A 24735-nucleotide genomic window follows, 5' to 3' on the forward strand; every position below is an offset into this window, starting at 1 on the left:
GACCTTCCTCTCTGGAATACCTCAGGATGGTCTCTCTGTCCTGAAAGTTGAGTATTTTGGCATTTATGGGGCGAGGGTGCGAACCAGGTGGGGGCCTCTTTTGGAGGGACCTATGTGCCCTTTCGACTGAGAATCCTTGGGTTAGCTTCTCGGCGCCTATCTCTTGTAATATCAGAGACTCAGTGTAGGCCGTTGGATTCGGGCCTTCGCTTCCCTCAGGCACTCCCAGTATTCTGATGTTTCCCCTTCTGGCCCGACCCTCGGCTTCCTCAGATCTTGTCTCTAGCGCTGCCACCTTCCTCTCTAGGTCTATGACTTTGGCTTTCAGGGCTACGGTGTCTTCGGTCGTTTCACAAATGGTTGTCTCGGCGTTCGTCACCCTCTCAGTCAAGTTTCTGGCATCTTGGCGCATGAGTTGGATGTCGGATCTGAATTCATCAATCTTAGTGTCTATGTGTGTTCTTAGCGAAGCTATAGCCTCCATTACCTGGGTATGGTTGTCAGCGGTTTCTCCCTCTCTTGCCTGTGCCGGTTCCGGGGTGGGAGGGCGAGTATGCGTAGGGGTTTTTGATTTAGTGGAAACATACGAGTCCATGGTGGCTGGTTTCCCTTTGTTCCTGGCAGCCATGTTCAAGTCGTGCGTTGTTCAACTCGCTGCAGGGGCAAGGTGTGCAATTTATGGAGCAATCCGGATAGATTTAGGACCGGGCGGGTGTGCCAGTCTTTTTTGCAATGTCTTATGTATGTTGGAGCCAGGGGGGCAGATTTGTGGCCGTCAACACAAAGTGGTTGGGTGTTAATTGTCCTGTGCCCCGGACCCTATTGTGTGTGCGTGATCCTCAAAGGTCCGAGACCAAATGGCGTGTTGTCCATTTATATCTGGTGGACAGTTCCTGGGGCGGGGGCCATTCGCCTCTACTGATTTTGTTACCCCTGACACGTGTGGTGGGTGCAATGGGTGATTCCCTCCAACTCCTCACCTTAACTGTCCGCCTCCACTTCAATGAGGTCGGGTGATCAGGAGCCCGCCACCTCAATGCCTCCACGCCGCTCCTCTCCCTGGTCGCAGGCTCGAGCCCCCGGGTGTCCGGGCGAGTGTGCTTGGCGTCTCCAAGCTCGTTGCGGGCCTCTGGGCAGCGATGGGAAGGAGTCCCGGATGGCCGATTCCGGGCCTCTCGAGCCGCTCCCTCCGTTCCAGGGGGCACACGATCAGCGCCGCCCCCAATCCCGATCGGGGCAGGGACCCTGCAGCACGGCGAGGGGTGCCGGGTCGTGTCTCGCCGGCACTCTTGGGCTCCCGTACGGAAGACCGGGACCCAGAGTATTCCCTGCAAGCTCCGGGAGGAGCGCCCACGGGAGCCGCAGCGGATGGCTTCGCCTCCTCAGGAGAGGCTGTGTTTATCGGCGATCCGCCATCTTGGAAGCAGTCGAGAACGGGCAGGGGGGTGACCAGTTTGAATGCGGCCCCTCACGTCCTGTTGGTCCGTTTTCACAGCGGATCAGCTCTACCTTGTCGGGGACCGCTTCCTCTGTCCTCGCAGTCACTTTTTCGTCCCCGAGGGTGTAAATCAGGTCGGCAACAGGATCTAGAAACGGCGCCACGGCCGGAGCTCGGCAATTCAGCCTCTGCACGCCATAAGCTCCAGGCCACGCCCCCCTTGGAGGGCATACACGCACAGATCTTCCACAAAGCCATCACCCACGACGAAAACTGTGCGTCTTGCCATGTTTGACAGCCGCAGTACACAAAGTAATGGGGAAACTGAATGTCGCCCTTTCCTGTGACGCACACCCAGAGCACCTGATTGACCATCCATAGTCTTATTTCCATTTCCCACAATGGTGAGAAGCGCAAAATGTGCCACGTGCCTTTCCCCAATGAGCGCGAGAGCCGCACCCCAGTGAGGCAGGAGGATTCCTTCTCCCTATTGGAGCTTTTTCCTGGACGTACACCCTGAGAACATCATTGGCCAAAGGCCATGGTCCCATTTCCATTGGCCAGCATGCTAAGAAGCGCAGAATGCGGCATGTGCCTTTTTCCAAGTACCACGTGGGCCGTGCCCCAGTACAGAAGGAGGAGTCCTTCTTCGTATTGATTCTCTTTCCTGTGACACACACCCTAAGCACCACCTGATGGTACAATCGCTGCAGTCCCATATCCATAGGCCAGCATGGGGAGAAGTGCCAAATGTGGCACGTGCGGATCCCCAAGTACGTCCACGGCCGGGCCAGAGTGAAGCAAAAGTCCCTCTTCCTATTGGTGCACACCCTAAGCATTTGATTGGACAATCCCCACAGTTCAATTTTCGTGGCCCCCACACGCAAAATCCCCAGATGTAGCTTTCGCATTGCGTGCCAGCGTGGGGGAATAACTTGCAACCAGGGTAGGGGTAGTTTGTGGTAAGGGGCGAATCTTGAAAGAGATGTTTTTTTATTTTTAGATGCTTCTACGGTAACACCTTTTTCGGTTTTCATTAGCTTTTGTGAGTTCTTCTGCTGCTGACATTAGTATAGTAAACTCTTCACCGCAGCCTGTAGATGAGGAAACAAAACTGCATGGCCAATGGGTGACAACAAAATGCGATTTTTCTTGGAAACACTCCACATCTCCACATCTAATGCGGTCATTGTTGCAGAAGAACATTCCATGAGCGGACAAAAACAGCTACTTCTGTTGATAAGACACCTTCATCCGTCTGGCTCGGAACAACAACCATGAACAGTAGGCCATACTGTTTGTGGTATTATGGATGAGAAAAGCACCTTGACGGTAGGAAAAGCATCCTCACGACATCCAGCAATCTCCTCAGTCTACGGAACAAATCTAAGCAAGGCAGGTAACCCATATGCATGCCGCCGTAATGGGTGACGATGACATCTCCTACTGGAAAAGTGGCGAGGTCTTTGCAAAGTGCTTGCATATCAGCAAATTTTCACTCCTACACAGCGTTCCACGATGCATCCACTCATTCCAAAGGAAAATTGCAGTCAAAGTGTCTTTGCAGGGCATAGTTGTGCAGATCTATGACAAAGGGATCACCTACAGGCAACACAATGCGTCTTGTCATGTCAGCCACCCTCAGTACGCAGAATATAATGTACAACAGTTACACCTCCCCTTCCTGTTAACCACACCCACACTACCTGATTAGCTAATCCCCACACTGCCATGGCAATTGGGCAAGGTGGTGTAAAGGACACATTTGTGCACGTGCGCCTCCCAAAGTAGCGCGAGGGCCGCACCCCAGTAAAGCTGGAGCAGTCCTTCTTCCCTTTGCAATATGTTCTCTGCAGCTCTACTTCTTTGGGTTACGCGTAAATAGGCACACACGCATCCACCAGTCACATCGAAGCCGACATCATCCAACACTGCCACTCTTGTACAACACTTGAAATGTACCGTTACACATTTACAGTACAAATGTCGTGCCATTCCAAAGCACGTCCACTACAAAGTTCAATGAAAGTATGCACGATTTCTCCATCCGTGTACATCCACATAGCCACCCTGGATGTGGCACGTGTAATCCTGAAAGTACAGCACTACCTTTTTGTGATATTGTGGCGGGTGGGGGGTAAACAATATATAACTGGGTAGGGGATTCAGTCTTCCATTGTAAATGTATTATGTGGCCACACTGCACGACTTCTCACTGAACCATCTCCTGCTGCACACCAAATCACCACAGCCATCGAATGCACAATACATGCTTCGCAACACACTTGTAGTGCTATAGCACGTTGACAATGTGCTCCACACCCATTCTCCAAAGATCACCACCCTGTGCCTCATGCACTATCAAACCTGCATTGCTCCAGTGGGTGTGCTCCTTGCACACATTCCCTGCACCGTAATGCAATCATGCATATCAGCATGTCGCCAACTACCACTATGCACATACGCACCACTGGCACCAGTACTCCTAAACAACCTCCACACCGCAATGGACATGTACAGGGTTACATGCAAGAGTTACCATAATGCATTAACATTACATTGTTTACGGCACCCCTAAGCCCTTTCATTCACATACTATTGTCTTACAGAATTCCACTCAGAAGGTATTCTGTCACTGCCAACGTACCCACAAAATGTTTACAACATTGCCCATACTGCAGGCATTGTGCACCCAGCGCACTATCCAAGCACATTTAAGCTGCCCTTCACCCATACCCTCTACCATATTGATAGTATGCAAACACTGCACAACTTTTCACTGCAGCATCTCCAAACACAGCACAACGCCATGGAGCTATACAGCAACAAATTACAACAGTTACCATAATGTAAAAAACAAAACAATCCCTCCTGCATCCCTGTGCACTTTCAATCACATACTACGGGTGTACCCACTTCCATTCACAAAGTATTGTGCCACTTCCAACCTGCCCACAATCTGTTTGCGCCACTGGGCTATAACGGCTGAAATGTGCTCCACAACCATTCCTTACATGTCACCACCCTCTAAGTGATGCACATTCAAAAATGCATTACTGCCATGGGTGTCCTCAAGGCCTAGGCTCTAGAGTGCATGGCCTACGGCATACGGCCATGCACCCAATAGTCTAGGCCTTGAACACACCCACAGCAACGTAATGCCACCATGCATGTCACCATGTCAGCAAGTACGACAATCCACATACACACCACTGCCACCAGCACTCCTCCCCAACCTATACAGCACCATGGCACTAAGCAAAACCAAATTGCACCACCTAACATAATGCCCGTGTGGGCAGCTAACATTAAGCACAAACAAAACACCCATGCATGAAAACAGGTCGCAATTACCAGAATCCACAAACACACCACAGCCTCCGCCACCACTACCCACGGACATTCACAAAGTATTCTGTCTCTAACCACAACATGTTCACAACATTGGGCCTACTTGAAGAAATCTTCACACAGCATAGGTCGTGAACACACCCACAGCAACGTAATGTCACCATGACACCCACTACCACCATCCACAAACACACCACTGCCACCAGCACGCCTACCCAACCTGCGCACCACCATGCAGCTATGCAGCAACAAATTGCAACATTGACCATAATGTGCAAAGAAAACACTCTCTCCTGCACCCCTGTGCACTTTGATTCACTTACTATGGGCGTCCCCACTTCCATTCACAAAGTACTCTGTCACTGCCACTAGCCCTACTGCAACCAATCTGCACATACCACACTATACAAGCACCACCCTGTACTAAATGCAGAGTCAAACATGCGTTCCTGTGGTGGGAATGTTGCAGCCCTACACTCTTGAGTGCATGCCCTACACCCTACGGTCTTCGCCCATGCACCCCAAAACCTTTGACATCCGGATAGACATGAATGGAAAGAAATGTTGCTCACGGCTAGAGCCCAAGGCCGCTGGACGGATTTGCACCAAACTTGCACAAGGAGGAGCGGCGTTGTCCCGAAAGCGTGCTTTTACAAATTTGGCCTTAATACATCCAGTAGATTATTTAAAATGGGCAAAATGTAAGTGAAAAAATGTGAGTTTTTCTGTCTAGTCCGCGAACTCACTTTCTGGTTCGGTGTCATTCATACACGCCTGCTGATTGGTTAACTAAAAACGTGAGGTGCGTTAAAACTTTTAAAACTGAGGCCATGTTGAATTTGCGAACTGCACCCGTAGTCCGCAGACATCATGGTAAAAACATATTTGAAAACACATTACACTTGTCAAATAAATGGGGATTGAGGGGTGATGAGTATGTGATGGGATATGTACAAATGTTCAAGGACATCCATGCATTATTCTAAACAGAAACCCTTGTAGGGACTTTTCATCAGAATTTGTCATATGTGATTTCATCAAGTGATGCCATTTGTGATGTCATCTTTGATGTCCTGGTGTTATTCTTAGCAGTGCATGGTGGTGGCACGAGTTATGGTTGCATAACTGGCAAATTTCTTTGGTTTTTCGATTTTACCTTTCAATAAAAACAATAAATGTCAATTGAGTTTTTACCCACTCCTCTAATAACATGTAAGCCCGCTAGTCACCGGCTAGGCACAGTACATATAGTCAAACAGGGAGTGGGAAGAAAAGGACAATACATACATCATAAAACACACACTAATACAGTCCATAACAGGACCCCATTTGCCAACCCTGAGCATAGTCACTGTAACCTTTGTTGAAGCAGAACTCTAGGTTAACATTTCAAGGGTCTTTATTTGAGCTCAAAAGGAAAATGCCTATCTGTTGCTAAGAGGAGTTCCCCTTCCTACAAACTAAACTAAAGGTGCTCGTCAATTGTCAAAACTAAAAAATAGTCCTCAGTCCAAATCCTATTCACTATCTGGCCCTACCACTTTAGAAAAACAAAAAAACATAAAAATGAGCCAAAGCCGTAGCCTCCCAGTTCTTGCTTCATCCGGCCAATATTAGTTGGATCTCTCCCAAAATCGTAGGACAAATATTTGTTCTTAACAGTTCACAAAAGAAAAGTTTTCAGGTCTGTTTAAATTGAAAAATGGCAAGTCTTTACACAAACCAAATGTGTCAAGTTCTTGAAGCAGAGCGGTTATACCCTTAGTCTGTTTCCACCAACTTTCTCCTAATATTGTGCCTTTTATTTATTGATTGATTGATTGGACCATGCAGGTTCCTTTCTTGTAGCAATGTTTCTTTAGGGCTCCAGACCGCTCTGGTCCTCTGGATTATTTATTTCTCTCTCTTTGTTTAATTCAACTCGCTCCACCCAGGGGATCCTTCTCTGCCTTCGGGTGTGCTCAAGCAGGTTGACGTCCCTGGCGCGTATGTGCCTGATTTTCTTCTCCTGCCTGTCTTGGCAGTTTTGGTGATCCTCGCACAGAGAGTGGATGATTCTTTCCTCTGTTGTTCTCTGGTCTCGGCGTTGGTTCGTGGGCCCCAGACCCACCAAAGCTGCAGCCACCAGGTAACACGGTTATTCCCCCGTCTCCAGCTCAGCAATAATAATAATAATAATAATAATAATTCAAATGGATTGTGTCCTCCAACTTATTCCACATCTTTGACATGCAATGTCCACAGCTGTGTACTTCGGAAACTTTTTTTCGGCAGAGGGTGTCCTGCGTTGATGGCGTCGGGTCGATGTCCCTCGAAGGCCTCCGTCGAGGCCGTCGTCAGTGGATGTTATAAGTAAGACGCACGGCGGCCGTAGCCTCAGTTCCATTTTTTCTGCCCAATGTGTTGCTTCGGAGACTCAGCACACCTCGTGTATTCATCGCAAGAAAATGTCGTCTTCTTTGACCCCTCCGACTCCGTGGTCTGGCTTCAAGACTTGTCGGGACTGCAAGTCGAAAATGACGATTACTGACCTGCATCTCATTTGTTTGTGGTGTTTGGGCGAGAGTCACGACACCGGTGACTGTTCCAAATGCCAGTCACTGACTGCTAAGACCTTGCGGGAGCGTAAGGGGAGCTTCAGGTAGGTAGAGGGTCTAAGCTTAGTCGGCCCATAAATCACATTCCAAGGGGATATCCACTGATGATTTGAGAGGCGACTCTCCGGGTCGGGAGAAATCCTGGGGTTCTCGGTCCCGGAGTGGTTCCCGCCATTCGTCCTCGTCTCGGCATTCCCAGAAGTGCTGTCAGCGGTCGCCTTCCCCGTCGTCCTTGGAGGATGGTGCCACGAGGAAAGTGGCTTGCCCGACGAAGTCCTCAACTCCGGTGGAGTAGGTTGCCTTTAAGGAGCAGATGTTAGCGATTTTTCAATCACAGGGCACAGTTCCGTCCGCGCCTTCTGATGAAGCCGGCAAGGAACAGTCTCGTACTGTGGCTTGCACGCCTTCGGGGCTGGGGTCCTCGACGCGACACTCATCGGGAACCTTCGAGGTCCCGTTCGGACAGGATAGTCGCAAGAGACGTGCTTCCAGGTCTCGGTCCTTGTCCCCAGCGAGACCGCAGAAGCCTGGTAAGGGCTCAAAGTCGGTGTCGACTCTGCCGGTGCCGTATCCGTCGGATACCGGCGTTGAAGCTGTGCCTTCGTTTCAGCCCTCAGTGCCATCAGTGCCTTTATCGACGCCGAAGCTGTCGGCACCTTCGACGCCTTTGGGGCTTTTTGCCCGAAATTTATCATTGGAGATCCCTGATACTGGGGATGCTCCCAGGAAGGCTACTTCTAAGTCTGTCAGGTCGGTGGTGGGCTCCAGACCCTCTTCTGTCCTGAGGCAGGGTTTTTACCTTCCTCTGGATGACTGTCATAAATCACCAATGTATCAACTGAAAAGGATACGGAAACCAATAAAGGATACAATTTGGTAGGGCTCTTCCGGATCCTATTTTCACACGACTTGATTGTAGGCAGGTCAAATTAGACCTTCCAAATGATACAACTCTCTGACTAGATAAAACAGGCAGAGAGATGGATCACTGGAAAGGGCGTGGGAATTGTGTAGGAAGTATGCCTTATGGCAAAAACTGAAGTAATCCATGAAGGTTCCTTGAAGAAAACCAGGAGTTGAACAAACGACAAAGGAAGAGAAGATTAGTAAGGGAGACTTATCCCGAACGGCACGAGGCTCTCGCTAGATACCGGGTTGGTGCACCACAGGATAGCGTCCAAAGTACTGTGCACAATAACCTTCAAATAGTTCATGAAATACTTCCTTTCCCACGATGAACAAAAATTAGAATTTCACCTGTTAACTGTCACAGGTATCAAAGGTTCAAAATAGTTCAGAAAACCACGTGCAGGATTGCACGCGATAGAATACACGCAGCCAGGCCAGCCGCGCTTGAAAACAGCGTCCGCGTGTAGATATTTAGCACGCGAACAGGCTACACTCAGCTCAGGACAGCCGTGCTTGAAGACAGCGTCCGCGTGGAGATTTAACACGCGAACAGGATTCACGCAGCTCAGGACAGCCGCGCTTGCAGACAGCGCCCGCGTGGAGATTTGGCACGCGAACAGGATTCACGCAGCTCAGGACAGCCGTGCTTGCAGACAGCGTCCGCGTGGAGATTTGACACGCGAACAGGGTTCACGCAGCTCAGGACAGCCGCGCTTGCAGACAGCGTCCGCGTGGAGATTTGGCACGTGAACAGGATTCACGCAGCTCAGGACAGCCGCGCTTGCAGACAGCTTCCGCGTGGAGATTTGACATGCGAACAGGATTCACGCAGCTCAGGACAGCCGCTCTTGCAGACAGCGTCCGCGTGGAGATTTGGCACGCGAACAGGATTCACGCAACTCAGGACAGCCGCGCTTGCAGACAGCGTCCGCGTGGAGATTTGGCACGCGAACAGGATTCACGCAGCTCAGGACAGCCGCGCTTGCAGACAGCTTCCGCGTGGAGATTTGACACGCGAACAGGATTCACGCAGCTCAGGACAGCCGCGCTTGCAGACAGTGTCCGCGTGGAGATTTGACACGCGAACAGGGTTCACGCAGCTCAGGACAGCCGCGCTTGCAGACAGCGTCCGCGTGGAGATTTGGCACGCGAACAGGATTCACGCAGCTCAGGACAGCCGCGCTTGCAGACAGCTTCCGCGTGGAGATTTGACACGCGAACAGGATTCACGCAGCTCAGGACAGCCGCGCTTGCAGACAGCGTCCGCGTGGAGATTTGGCACGCGAACAGGATTCACGCAGCTCAGGACAGCCGCGCTTGCAGACAGCGTCCGCGTGGAGATTTGGCACGCGAACAGGATTCACGCAGATCAGGACAGCCGCGCTTGCAGACAGCGTCCGCGTGGAGACTTGGCACTCGAACAGGAAACACGCAGCTCCGGAATTAGCGTGTGGAGGAAACACGCTCAAAATAGGCCAAAGAAGTTGCTGAAGGGAATGCGAGAACTCAGGTCTGGAGTTCAGCTACCAAAACGCCAAAATTGACTTAATCAGAAGCAGCGATTGGGCAATGCATCGAACAACCTCCATTTTGAGTAGAATGGTCTAGTGGTTCTATGGGCGTAACTCATTTTGTATGGAGAAGTCGTTCCTGGTCCAGAGGTATGTCCAGCAGGCATGACAGTGCCACCCCCCAAAGGAGCAGCCTCTCCCCTTTTCGAGTGGAATCGCCTTAATAAAGCTGGAGCATGAATGTTAGACAGAAGTTCCCAGGATCTATCATCGGGACCATAACCTTTCCAATCCACCAGATAAAATGGTTTCCCAGACCGTAACGTCATGTCCAGAATGTCATGTACTTCATATTCGTCTGACCCTTTCAAAGAAATAGCAACAGGCCGTATAGGCAATCTAGTAGCATCCGAACACGGTTTGATGAGTGACACGTGGAATACAGGATGCACTCGCCACCGTTGTGGCAAAACCAGATGGACAGCAGCCGGATTTATAACGTGGAGCACTTCATATGGCCCGATGTATTTAGGCAACAATTTCTTTTTACCGGGTATCCTCAAGTTTTTTGTGGACAGCCATACCTTCATACCTGCTTTGTAGACAGGTGCAGGGATTCTATGAGCATCAGCATAGGTCTTGTCTCGTTTTTTAGCTTGCTCCAATTGCTGCTTAACTTTCTTCTGTAGACTTTTAACATCTCTAAAATTACGTCCTGCTGCAGGAGTATCCAAAGACAAACTGGAATCCAAAGGAATGGAACGTGGGTGTTGCCCATACAAAGCATAGAAAGGTGAAGTACCTATAGCACTATGATAGGAATTGTTATAGGCGAACTCTGCTGCCGGCAGAACATTGAGCCAATCTGACTGAAACTGCAGGCACAAACATCGCAGATATTGTTCCATAGTGCTATTGACTTTCTCAGTCTGTCCATCCGTTTGAGGGTGATAAGCACTAGATAATCTGTCATCAATTAGTAATGCCGAATTTAGTGCTCTCCAAAAACGTGACGCAAATTGTGAGCCCCTGTCAGTGATTATCACTGAAGGTAGACCAAAAAACCGGAATATATGCCGGATGAATAGATCAGCCAGACCAGCAGCTGTTGGTACACCAATACAGGGGATGAAAAGCGCCAATTTTGTAAAGTAGTCCACCACCACCCATATGGTATCGTAGCCTTTATTTCTTGGAAGTTCAACCACAAAATCCATTGATATCATGTCCCATGGTTTTTTGGGAACAGGTAGAGACTGGAGTAAACCCACTGGTTTGCCAGGAGTGTTCTTGCATTGACTGCATACCGAACATGTTGAAACATAATTTATAACATCTTGTGTTATAGACGGCCACCAACACCATCTTTTCAGTAACTCTAGAGTCTTCTTCTGTCCAGGATGGGCGGCAATCAAGGAATCATGACCCCAACTGAGGGCCTTGTTCTGAGTGGTACCAGTTGGTAGATAGAGTACTCCTTGTTTAAAAGGCAAACCATTGTATATATCAATATTCAATTCCTGAATCAATTGTGGATTTAGTTTCACCCACTCCTGTAACTCGTTTTTTAGGGAAGGTTGTGCAGAACAACTACATATCACGTGATCTGCCAACAACTTATTTTGCACCGATGATTCTTCTTTCACCTCTTCACCGATGCGAGACAAAGCATCCGATTTGACATGTTGTCTGGCAGGGCGATAAGTAATTTGAAAATCGTATTGAGCAAAAAAAACATGCCATCTGGCCTGTCTAGCTGTAAGACATTTCATAGTTTTGAATGACTGAAGATTTCTATGATCCGAATACACCACCACCTGATGTTTGGCCCCAAGAAGATGATGTCTCCATTCTTGGAAAGCATCCTTGATTGCAAGTAATTCACGCTCAGTGACAGTATAGTTTTGTTCACATGGAGTAAGTTTGCGTGAGAAGAAAGCAACTGGATGCTCCTCCTTAGTTTCTGCACAAACCTGCGAGAGTACAGCTCCTGTAGCGACACTGGAGGCGTCTGCTTCAACGATAAACTGACCATCCGGATCAGGATGTTGAAGTACAGGTGCAGTGGTAAATGCTTCTTTTAACTTCTCAAAAGAAGCTTGGGCATTCTGGTTCCAACAGAATGGAATTTTAGAACTAGTTAAAGCTGTCAATGGTGCCACTGTTTTGGAGAAAGACCGAATAAATCTGCGATAAAAATTTGCAAATCCTAGAAATGACTGTAATGACTTGACATTGTGTGGAACAGGCCAATTCAATATGGCCTTCACTTTGGAACGACTCATTCGAACACCTTGATTGGTAATGTCGTAACCCAGAAATTCCACTTCTTGTGCATGAAAGGCACATTTCTCGGCTTTAACAAAAAGTTTGTTCTCTCTCAGTCTTTGTAAGACAGCTAAGACGTGTTTAACATGTTCTGGAAAAGATGATGAATATATCAAAATGTCATCCAAGTAAATCACCACGAATTGATCCATCATATCTTTGAAGATATCGTTCATGAAGAACTGAAATGTGGCGGGAGCGTTACAAAGACCAAAAGGCATCACTAAATATTCATAAAGGCCGTACCGCGTCTTAAAAGCGGTCTTCCATTCGTCTCCTTCGCGAATGCGAACCAGATTGTAAGCACCGCGCAAATCCAATTTAGAGAAATACTTGGAAGTTCCTAATTGATCTAACAGAACATTTCTTGGCATATGTGATATCGATGTAATTATTAGTGGCTCCAGAGTCAACCATAGCCTTGGAAGCCAAATCTTGATCATTGAAACGTAAAATCATCTCAACAGCTCTCGGTGCATGAGCTGGAAATGTAATGGAGTCCGATGTAACACTCGACACAGGGACTCCTGCTACTGTCGAGTTTTGGTGTTTCCCGAAAGCTTATTTGGTCTTTTAGGACATGCCGCCAATAAATGCTCAGATGAACCGCAATACATACATAAGTTATTTTTCCTTCGGTTCTCTCTTTCGGCTCTAGACAACCGGCCTCTCACCGCGCCAATTTGCATTGGTTCAGGATCATTCGAAGAAGGTGCCGGTGTATCAGAACGAACTGGTGCATGAAGGAAAGGATTTCTCTCTCCTTTGCGGGCATTTCTTCGGGCATCAATTTGTAAAATTAAATCAAGAAATTCTGAAAAACCTGTAGGAACCACTGGGACCGTGGACAAGGCATCTTTGAGTTCTTCTGAAAGACCCTTGTAGAAAACAGCCGTCTTCTTGTCTTCCGGCCATTGGGTTTCGGCTGTTAATTGGTTAAATCGTGCAATGTAAGCCAACAGAGGTTGATTACCTTGTTGTAAATTCAGCAACTCCAGATCTGTGGCTTGAGTAGCATAGCGCATATCAAAGACTTTGTTCATAGCAGCCAGAAGATCATCGCAATCGTACAACAAGGGGCTATTTGATTCCAGTAAAGGATTTGCCCAAGCAGCAGCTGTACCCCCCAAATGGGAAAGAACGAATACTGCTTTAGTAGTTAGATGAGGAAATGAATTAGGCCGGCAAAGAAAATGAAGTCGGCACTGATTAACAAAAGTTCTGTAGGTTTTAGGATCACCTGTGAACCTTTCCGGGGGAGCCAATGGAAACTGTGTGGGCATAACCACTTTAAGAGTTTCCTGTGATAATGATGGTGTCGTAGTCCCAGATCCAGATGCAGTGGCTACTGGAACCCGTGCTCCCTGAGGAGTGGCATGCATGGCATCTTGCATAACATCCATTCGATGCCGTAGCACGTCCTGTGCCGTAATCATTTCATTTCTCAAGTCAGTGATTAACTGAGTCAAAACAGTTAAAGGATCCGTACCCTCCATGGCTTCTGATTCTGTTATAAATCACCAATGTATCAACTGAAAAGGATACGGAAACCAATAAAGGATACAATTTGGTAGGGCTCTTCCGGATCCTATTTTCACACGACTTGATTGTAGGCAGGTCAAATTAGACCTTCCAAATGATACAACTCTCTGACTGGATAAAACAGGCAGAGAGATGGATCACTGGAAAGGGCGTGGGAATTGTGTAGGAAGTATGCCTTATGGCAAAAACTGAAGTAATCCACGAAGGTTCCTTGAAGAAAACCAGGAGTTGAACAAACGACAAAGGAAGAGAAGATTAGTAAGGGAGACTTATCCCGAACGGCATGAGGCTCTCGCTAGATACCGGGTTGGTGCACCACAGGATAGCGTCCAAAGTACTGTGCACAATAACCTTCAAATAGTTCATGAAATACTTCCTTTCCCACGATGAACAAAAATTAGAATTTCACCTGTTAACTGTCACAGGTATCAAAGGTTCAAAATAGTTCGGAAAACCACGTGCAGGATTGCACGCGATAGAATACACGCAGCCAGGCCAGCCGCGCTTGAAAACAGCGTCCGCGTGTAGATATTTAGCACGCGAACAGGCTACACTCAGCTCAGGACAGCCGTGCTTGAAGACAGCGTCCGCGTGGAGATTTAACACGCGAACAGGATTCACGCAGCTCAGGACAGCCGCGCTTGCAGACAGCGCCCGCGTGGAGATTTGGCACGCGAACAGGATTCACGCAGCTCAGGACAGCCGTGCTTGCAGACAGCGTCCGCGTGGAGATTTGACACGCGAACAGGGTTCACGCAGCTCAGGACAGCCGCGCTTGCAGACAGCGTCCGCGTGGAGATTTGGCACGTGAACAGGATTCACGCAGCTCAGGACAGCCGCGCTTGCAGACAGCTTCCGCGTGGAGATTTGACACGCGAACAGGATTCACGCAGCTCAGGACAGCCGCTCTTGCAGACAGCGTCCGCGTGGAGATTTGGCACGCGAACAGGATTCACGCAACTCAGGACAGCCGCGCTTGCAGACAGCATCCGCGTGGAGATTTGGCACGCGAACAGGATTCACACAGATCAGGACAGCCGCGCTTGCAGACAGCGTCCGCGTGGAGACTTGGCACGCGAACAGGAAACACGCAGCTCCGGAATTAACGTGTGGAGGAAACACGCTCAAAATAGGCCAAAGAAGTTGCTGAAGGGAATGCGAGAACGCAGGTCCGGAGTTCAGCTACCAATAAACCAAAATTGACTTAATCAGAAGCAGCGATTGGAGTTTCCACGCTTCTTATGTACGCACTGCCGTGATACACGTGACGGACCTAAGTCATGTGACATTTAACGACGTGAAAAATGCAGACGTCGTTTTCCGGGCAATGCATCGAACAACCTCCATTTTGAGTAGAATGGTCTAGTGGTTCTATGGGCGTAACTCATTTTGTATGGAGAAGTCGTTCCTGGTCCAGAGGTATGTCCAGCAGGCATGACAATGACATATATGAAGAGGAGGAAAGGTCTGACTTTGATGTGGACCCTTTTGAGCCTGATGTGGCGCCTCTCTTTTCTGGGGACAGTCAATTGGAGGAGTTGAGGCAAACCCTTCATGATGCCATTGGTATGGACACTTCTCCGGAAGTGGAATTTGGCAGGCCTGAGCCTGGGGCTCATGCAGAGTAGTCCTAAAGGAGGCTCATGGCTAGGGTCACAGAGTATCTGGGCTGGTCCAGTCCTCCTGAAGCTTTTGTACAAGATGATCTAACAGATATTTTAGATCAAGGTCCGTCCTCTGACCCAGTGTTACCTTTTCATATGACATTACAGAAAAGGGTGGCGGCTGCTTGGCATTCACCGGAATCTCTTCCGGCGTTTAACAAAATGTTAACAAAGAAATACCACCCTTCCGTTAGCGGCCCCAGCTATCTTTCTTCTCACCCCACTCCTGAGAGTTTAGTCGTTCAGGCGGCTATGGCCACCTTGAGGCAAGCGGTGTACCCTACCATCCCTCCGGAAAGGGACGAAAAATGATTTGACAGTTGGGCATGCAAGGTGTTTTCTGCGGGGAGTATGGCGCTTAAATCAGCCAACTCCACTTGTGCCTTGGCAAGATTTTCACACACTCGGTGGAATTGTGTATCTCTTGCGGTTGAGCATATTCCAGAGGGGGGAGAAAGGGATGGGTTCCTTGCTCTCGTGCAGGATGGCAAGGACGCCATGTGTGAATCCCTTCAGTCGGGTTTGGAAACGTCCGACAGTGTTAGCCGGTCCATGGCTACGAGCACTGTTATACGCAGATCTGCATGGTTGCGAAGTCGGGTTTTTGCTTCGGGTATGCAAGCCCGTCTTTTGAACATGCCCTATGATGGCGCGTATTTGTTTGACTGCAAGGCTGACAAGAGCCTTGAGAGGTTGCAGACCTCAAAAGCTAAGGCAAAATCTTTAAGCGCAGCTGTGTGTCAACCTCTGCCTTTTCGTCCTAGGTGACAGCAGTGGAGGGTAGGTTCTTTTTGTTACTACTCCTCCTTTGGTAGAACGAGAGGAGCCACCAGTCAAAGGGGTCAGCAGAAAAGTACCTGTGATGGTCGGGGGAAATAGAGGTACCAAAGCTGCTCAGGCAGCTGCCTCTTTGCCTTCAGGCGCTGCCGCAGCTGCTCCAAAACAGTCATGAGGCCATGCCCCATGGTTCGCTGGTTGGGGGCAGACTGCTTCAGCATCTCGAAGAATGGCGAGTCAATACTTCGGATGCGTGGGTTCTGGATACCATAGCCCACGGCTACTGCCTTCCCTTCCTACAGCGGCCTCGCGACAATCCACCGGGGAATCTCTCTTTGAAGCTTCCAGATCCACTCCTTGTGCAAGAAATCCTGACCCTGCTAGAGAAAGGCGCTATAGAAATGGTGCCTGTAGTGGAGAGGAACAAGGGATGGTATTCCCCATATTTTTTTGATTCCAAAGAAAGACGGGGGATTGAGACCCCTCCTGGAATTGAGTTGGTTGAACAAACTTCTCAGGAAGGACAAGTTCAAGATGGTCACTCTTTCTCAAGTCCTCCAGGCCCTTCAACTTCAGGATTGGTTGGTGTCTCTGGACCTACAGGATGCTTACTTTCATGTGCCGATTCATCCCAAGCACAGAAAGTACCTGAGGTTTGCGGCTGGCGACTCGCAGTTTCAGTTTCGGGTCCTGCCATTCGGATTGACCTCCGCCCGAGGGTCTTCACCAAGCTCATGGTGGTGGTGGCAGCGTATCTCGGGCAAGGGGGGATTCACGTCTACCCACTACCTGGACGACTGGCTGATCCATGCGCCTTCTCTCGAGCAAGCATTGGATCACCTCGGTCTCACATGCCTCTCCCTCCACAAGCTGGGTTTCTCTCTCAATTTCAAGAAGTCGTATCTGACACCTTCCCAACAGCTCCAGTACATCGGGGCTGTGTTGGACACATCCTTGGGGAAGCCCTCGCCTCCCAAGGTGAGGGCTCATCAAATTGTGCAGATAGTGAACAAGTTTCAGCATGCCCAGAGTCTCCCAGCTTTTGAATTTTTAAGGTTGCTCGGCCTCATGGCATCCTGCATTTTTCTGGTGCCAGAGGCCAGGCTGAAGATGAGATCCCTGCAATGGGTCCTCAAGATGCAGTGGTCGCAGTTCTCGGGCAAGATGTCGGATCCCATTCAGATTCCAATCTGGTGGGCCAACGAAGGGAACCTGATGAAGGGGGAGCCGTTTTGGCAACCGTGGCAGGAGGTGACTGTAGTGACGGTCGCTTCCCTCACAGGATGGGGAGCTCATGCCGAAGACTTGACCGCCAGCGGTCGGTGGTCTCTGTCGGAGTCCAAACTCAACATCAACCTGTTAGAGCTGAGGGCCATCAGGCGGCCCTGAAGGCTTTTCTGCCATCTGTGCGGAGGAGGAGAGTCCTGATCATGACGGACAACACAGTGGCTATGCATTACCTCAACAAAAAAGAGGGGGTAGGGTCACTCCCGTTGTGCAGCGAGGCAATGCAGCTCTGGTTCTGGGCAATCCAGCAGGGAATTTCGCTCTCAGCAGTTCATCTGGCCGGAGAGGACAATGCATCGGCGGACGCTCTGAGCAGGCAGAGCGTGATCTCTCACGAGTGGGAGTTGGCTCAGGAAGTCCTTCTGGAGATCTTGGCCCTTTAGGGAACCCCACAAGTGGATCTCTTCGCCACCAGTGCCAACCGGAAGTGCGAGAGATTCTGCTCAAGGGAATTTCCTCCGAGAGGAGCCTTAGGAGTCGCATTCATAGTGGACTTGTCATTCCCGCTGCTGTACACGTTTCTTCCAATCCCCCTCATTCCTCAAGTGTTAAGGACGTTACGGAGGTTCGGATCCCACATGATCCGCATTGCTCCGGATTGGGCCAGGAGAAATGTCTAGAAATGTCCATCTGCCCTCCACTCTGTCTTCCCTACCGAGAGGATCTGCTCTCGCGCGACTGGGTCAGGTTCTCCATTCAGAGGTCAGGACTCTCAACCTTCACGCTTGGTATCTGAAAGGTTGAGGTATAAGGATTGGGAACTCACGGATGATGTGATGGAGGTGTTGCTTTCGGCCAGGAGGCCAGGAACAAAATCCCTGTACCGTTGCCCTTGGCGTATGTTTTGCGATCCTTTTCAGTGTTCAATTCCTGTGTTTTTTTTTGTCTTTCTTGCTTACTTTGGATATCCAGGCATTGTTTCGAAAACATAGTTTTGAATGCCAAAGTTTCGAAAAAAATGCATTGAAAAAATGCATTTTTTTTCAAAACTTTGCCATTCGAAACAATCACTAGGAACCCTTTCTTTGGCCCACAGGGGCCTTCAAGTGGGTACCATTAAAGGTTACCTGGGGGCGCTGTCTATCTTAAAGTGCTCGTCTGAAGAATGTTCTTACTTTAAGATTCCTTTGATTCCCCAATTTCTTAAAGGGCTCACTAATGTCTTCCCACCGTCCCCTTTCTAGGTGCCGTTTTGGGATCTGAATTTGGTTTTGAAATTCCTGATCGGTGCTCTGTTTGAACCTTTGCACTCTTGCCCTTTGAGATTGTTGTCTTTCAAGACCGTGTTCTTGGTTGCGGTTACTTCCGCTCGCAGAGTGAGTGAATTGCGGGCACTTTCATCTAAGCCACCCTTTACTGTGTTTCACAAAGATAGGGCTGTACTGAGGGTACGTCCTTCCTCTCTGCCTAAGGTAGTGTCTGAATTTCATTTAAGCCAGAATGTGGTTCTTCTGTCTTTCTATGCTCCTCCTCATCCTGGTAAGGAAGAGGAGCGACTCCATAGGTTGGACTCTAGGAGAGCTCTGAGCTTTTATATTTCTAGGATGTCCAGGGTCAGAGTGGACGATCAACTCTTTGTGGGATATGCTGGACACTGATTGGCCAGGCTGTTACCAAACCTTGTGCAGGTGGATTATCCTCACCATTACTGAATGCTACCGATTGGCGGGCAAGGACCCTCCTGAAGGGTTGTGAGCTCATTCCACTAGGGACGTGGCTACTTCCACAGCCCTACAACGAGGAGTTCCTATTAGGAATATTTGTGATGCAGCCACATGGGCTTCTATCCACACCTTTATTAAACATTATTCCCTGGATACGATCCATGGTCAAGATATGGCCTTTGGTAAAGTGGTTCTTTATTCCGCCATCTGATTTGGTACTCTAAATTCTTTTCCCTCCTCCATTTTTTGGTACTGCTTTGGGAGTCTGTCAAAGATGTGTAATATGTTGGAGGACACAATCCAGTCGGAGAACAAGTTAATTACCAACTGGTAACTTTCTTTCGATTGGATGTTCCTCCAACGTATTCCACATCGACCTCCCAGCCTGCCCCTCTGGAGAATTTCCTATGCGATTGCAGCTTACGTTTCCGCAAGGCTATGTGCAGTCAAGCAGGCATTGGATAGATGCCAAACGTTATGGAGGAAAAAAGCATAAACTGAGGCTACGGGCGTTGTGCGTCCTATTTATAACATCCGGTAACGTTGCCCTCGATGGAGGTCTTCCGCGTCTCTTTTCCACTCTTTGCTTCTCCACTCTGCTGCTAGCTATTCAGAGTAGCACGGTTCCGTGCCTCCAGGACGTTCTGACATCAGAGGCTCGCCTCTGCGTAGCATTCTTCCTCCTCCTTTCGAGCTCCCTTGTCTCTTTATTCTTGCTGCCGTACTTCAAAGGCATGTGTTGTTTTTCGTCAATTGCTGAGTTCAGGGGGATTCCAACATTACCTTAAACCAAAGATTTGGAAGTAATGTCAAAAGGGTTAGAATGCCAAACAGACGTAACAGCTGTCTTTTCCACTCCCATACATGCAGTAGAGTATTCTTCATAGGGAATTCCTTATAAGAATCAGTCATTGTCCCCTAGAGGGGAGTAACTCCCAGTGAGGTCCCGCTTTCCCCAACTTGCTTAGCGGGTTCATCACCCTAGCCTCACAGGAGGCGGCTTATCCTAACGTAGAAGGGATGAATTTCCCAGATTTGTCACAAACCCTAAATCTGTAGGACATAGTATTTGGAAGAATACATATGTGCATCATACAGTAAATGTCAGACCTAGAGGGCACAAAGGAAAGCACACATTAGAACATAAAACAGAGGCCACTAAGAGACGGAATACATTTAGGCTCACAGCACCAACTTCTATCCTAGGATAAAGGTAAAAGTACAGTAACACTTGTAGTAATACATTGTATCAAGACATTTCTCATAGGCAAGACTGTAATGCAGCACTTTTAAACAAACTGCATATATAATACATCAGTGGCACAACTTGAAATTATAGCCTTTGTCCTAGAATTCCGGGACCCAAGGGAGCCCAGGAAAATGTCTAGGGGGATGAAGTACCTCAAGAGTCACTTTGGGAGTGTTCCAGGGAATTTCAAAAGTTCCCCATTTGGATTACACAACACAAAGACAATAGGCACAGCTGAAGTTATGGGAAAAACAAAGGTAAGTACCAGTTCTACCCCACAGGAGGTGGACAAGATAGCAACATTAGGGAATGCCAGGGGAGACCTCCTTGAAGAGCTTCAGTGCCAGGTTTGTGAACCAGCAGGTCCAGGAAGAGATGCAGCCAACCAGGATCCTGGGTAATAGAAAGGAACAGCAAAACGTGGTTTAAGGACACCTGCAGAGATCTTGACCATGATGGTCACCATGATGGACACCTGATGGTAAGCAGCCACCAACCCACGGACCAGTGGTAAGTGCTTAAGGTTGTACTTCCTGAAAAGACTGTTCGGGAGAGGCAAAACAACTTTGTGAGCACAACTCTTCATTTCAATTGTAGTTTAGAGGATTTGGTCACCCAGGGAATTGAACCTCAGACCAACACAGGCGCAGATGATGAAAAAGGACTGCAAATGGCCTTCACATGAGTGGGACCCACAAGCATTCCCTGAGCCAGAAGGATGGCTCAAGAATGAATAAGAACCAGATCAAGCAGATTCTGGAGGCTCATTGGACAAATAGGAGCAGCTAGCCTGCAGAAAATGGTCCTACAAAGGACACAATAGTGGAAGTGACCCAAGACCAACCAAACAAACAGGAGAGGCACGGTATTAGGGTCTCAACACCCTTCTCTTTGATGGCAGCTTCCTATAGCAAGGCGGACGACCAAGGTCTTAAAATGCGATGATTCTGTGCCAATAGAGGTCCCCAGCACAGATGTCTCAGTTCTGCAAATGAGAAAGAAGAGGACAGCCAAGGAAGGACGTTCAGCAGCCTAAAATCCAAACTCAAGCAAAAGTGCAGAGACAAAAGTTCAAACAATTTAGTCTCAAAATAACAGCAAGCAGCTTTTCAGCATCAAAATCTCTCAGCAAGTAAATAAACCTGCAGAGTTCAACAGAACTCTTGCAAAATCCATTAGGACAGAGGGCAGGGTCAAGGCTACATACTCATGGGCGGGCATAAGCCAGCCTTACAATTACACACCTGGGAAAGTAATAAACATCTTGGTGCCCAGCCAATCATGTTGGCCCCAAAAACTTCCAAACTTTCAGGTACCGCTGAACAGAATGTGTATGGCTGACCTTGGGCTAAGGACTGGTCTGAACTATTCCAAACTGTATTAGCGTGTGTAGGGTTGCGCTCAAAGTGGGATAATTTGTTGACAACATCCATTTTAGGCCTTCTCTGTGGTTTCCCATGACAAAGGGATGGCCGAAAAACAAAATGGGCAAGAGCAAGATTTATAAAAATATCTTAGTACCACAGTGGCTCCCAAAATAGCATATTGGTATACTTATCCGGAAAATCGGCTTTCCCCCATGGTGAAGCCAAAGCTAAATTACAGATGCCACCAGCCTACTCAACAAAACCAATATGTAGTGTCCAATATGTAGAATCACCCTAGGGCCAAAACGTGGGGCTCAGGAGCACATCAGTTCCAGGATCCACATGGGCTACCAGGAGACCATATACTAAAAAAGGATTGCAGTGATAGGGGGACTTATACTGAAGTCCCTCTGACTACACAAAGAGGTCAAAGATCCTAGAAATGGCAATTGGAAAACAAAATGTTTAGGGGCTCCTGAGAAGGGACAACAGAACCCCCAAATATGGAATTCTACCTTAACAGCGAGCCACACGGATCCATTAGAAAGGTTGAGTATTTTTCTGCAGCAGCGGGTTCTTCGAGGGGATTGGTTCCTCCGACGTATTCCATATCTATGACAGGTAATCACCACAGCTGTGCTGCTTCGGAAAATTTTCGGCGTCTGTGTCCTGCGTCGATGATGACGATACGCTGTCCTTGAGGGCCTCTGTTGAGCCGACGTCACTGGATGTTATAAGTAGGACGCACGACGCCCGTAGTCTCAGTTCCGTTTTTTCCGCGAACGTGTTCACTTCGGAGATCTCGGCTCGCCTCGGTTCTTCTGGTTGTTACTATCGGTTCTTTGAACCCGTTTGTTTGTAAAGATTTCCTGATGTCTTCGTCTTCTTCTACCCCGCGGCCGGGTTTTAAGAAGTGTCGGGACTGCGGCTCCAAGATGTCGCTGATGGACCGCGCGACGCCTGCCTCTGGTGCCTCGGTGAGGAGCACGCCACGGACGATTGTAACGATTGACAGTCGTTAACATCGAAGGCCTTGCGGGAGCGTAAGAAGAAGCTTTCTTTCAAACCCCCGGAAGTCTCAATCCACTGGGCTTTCGACCGACGATTCGAGGGGTGACTCCCCGCATAGTCGGCGTAAGTCCAGGAGGTCTCGGTCCTGGAGTGGGTCCCGCCATTCCTCTGCCTCTTCGAGGCACTCTCAGAAGCGCTGTCATCGGTCGCCTTCCCCGTCCTCATCCGAGGACTCCGCCCGTCGGCGGGTTGCTTGTCCCAACAAGCATTCGTCTCCTGCGGAATAGGATTCATTTCGTAAGGAGATGTTGGCGATTTTTCACTCGCAGGGCTCCGTTCTATCCGCGCCATCGAAAGATGCCAGCAGGGAACGTGCTAGAGCCATCTTTTGCACGCCTTTGGGCTCGAGCGGTCGGCGCGATCACAGGGAACCTTCGAGGTCCCGGTCGGACAAGGTGGATCGCTCTAGCCATGCCCGCTCCAGGTCCCAGTCCTCGACGCCCTCGAGACCGTCAGAGCCTGTGAGGTCTTCGAAGAAGACATCGACGCCTTCGGCGCCGAGGCAGTCGAGGGACTCTCTCGAGGTTCCACCTTTGCGAGGCTGTCGAAGGATACGCTCGGGGCTCCGCTCTCGAAGCCAGTGTCGAAGCCTTAGACGCCAGGCTCGACGCCGATTCCGTCAACGCCCTTGACGCCTTTCGAGGAGGCTTTATCGGAGGTGCCCTGTAGACCGGTGGAAACTTCGAGGAAGGCTTTGGCCAAGTCCAAACACGTGCCTTTGTCTGTGCCCTCATCCAGGGATTTATTCCAGCCTCTTGATTATATTTCTGAGGTGGATGAAAGGTCTGATGAAGGTTTGGTTCCTGAAGAGGTTCCTGATGACCTGTTATCTGGTCATAGCCAGTTGGAAGACCTGCGTCAGTCTTTGCACGACACCAGTGGTCTGGACACCTCCCCGGAGGTTGAGTTTGGCAGGCCTGAGCCAGGTACGCTGAATCCTCGTACCGGCGCCTCATGCCGAGGGGGACGGAGTACTTGGGGTGGTCTGCGCCACTAGGGGATTTTCTGCAGGATGACCTGACAGATATCTTGGACCAAGGTCCACCAACTGACCCGGTACTGCCATTCCATATGGCCTTGCAAAGAAGGGTGGCAGCGGCTTGGACTGCTCTGGAGAGTCTCCCAGCAGTGGGCAAGTCTTTGCCAAAAAAATACCGTCCAGCCAGTAGCGACCCCGGCTACTTGACTACGCACCCCACTCCGGAGAGTTTGGTGGTGCAGGCGGCTACGGCCCCATCAAAACAGGCGTCGTACCCTACCATCCCTCCTGATAGGGACGACAAGCGTTTTGATGGATGGGCGAAGAAAGTGTTTTCTTCAGGGGGTATGGCTTTACAGGCAGCTAACTCCGTGTGTGCCTTAGCACGTTTCACTCATACTCTGTGGAATTGTGTCTCTTTGGCGGCGGAACATATTCCCGAAGGGGAGGAACGGGATAGCTTTCTTGCTCTTGTTCAGGATGGCAAGGATGCCATGTGTGAATCTGTTCAGTCGGGTCTGGACATGGCAGATTGTGTCAGCCGGTCCATGGCAGCGAGCACCGTAATACGCAGATTTGCGTGGTTGAGGAAGTCGGGGTTTGCTCCTGATTTGCAAGCCCGGCTTCTCAACATGCCCTTTGATGGTGAACATCTTTTTGGCAGCAAGGCTGACGAGAGCCTTGAGAGGTTGCAGACCTCCAAAACTGCAGCAAAGTCGATTAGCGCTGCAGTTCGTCTACCTCCGCCTTTTCGTCCTAGGGGACAGCAATGGAGGGGAGGTTCCTTTCGATACTACTCTTCCTTTGGTAGATCGAGAGGAGCTGCAAGTCAAAGGGGCCACTGTAGGAGTACCAGAGGTGGAAAACAGGGTACTCGTGGTGCCAAGGCCGCTCGGGCAGTTGCCTCTTTTCCCTCAGGCAATACCGCAGCCGCTTCAGCTCAGTCATGAGGCCATGTCCCATGGTTCGCCGGTTGGGGGAAGGCTGGCGCAGCATCTTGT

The 24735-nt window shown here is 49.4% G+C and overlaps 1 protein-coding gene across 3 annotated transcripts in view; it reads left to right on the forward strand.

The window, feature by feature from the left end:
* LOC138580266 (WD repeat-containing protein 5 homolog) overlaps positions 1 to 24735 on the forward strand; it is a 943811-nt gene that overhangs the window by 723783 nt on the left and 195293 nt on the right. The window lies entirely within an intron of this gene.

This window comes from Ambystoma mexicanum, chromosome 3p (assembly GCF_040938575.1).
Source record: "Ambystoma mexicanum isolate Mex_15411 chromosome 3p, UKY_AmexF1_1, whole genome shotgun sequence".
In the NCBI taxonomy this organism is placed as follows: domain Eukaryota; kingdom Metazoa; phylum Chordata; class Amphibia; order Caudata; family Ambystomatidae; genus Ambystoma; species Ambystoma mexicanum.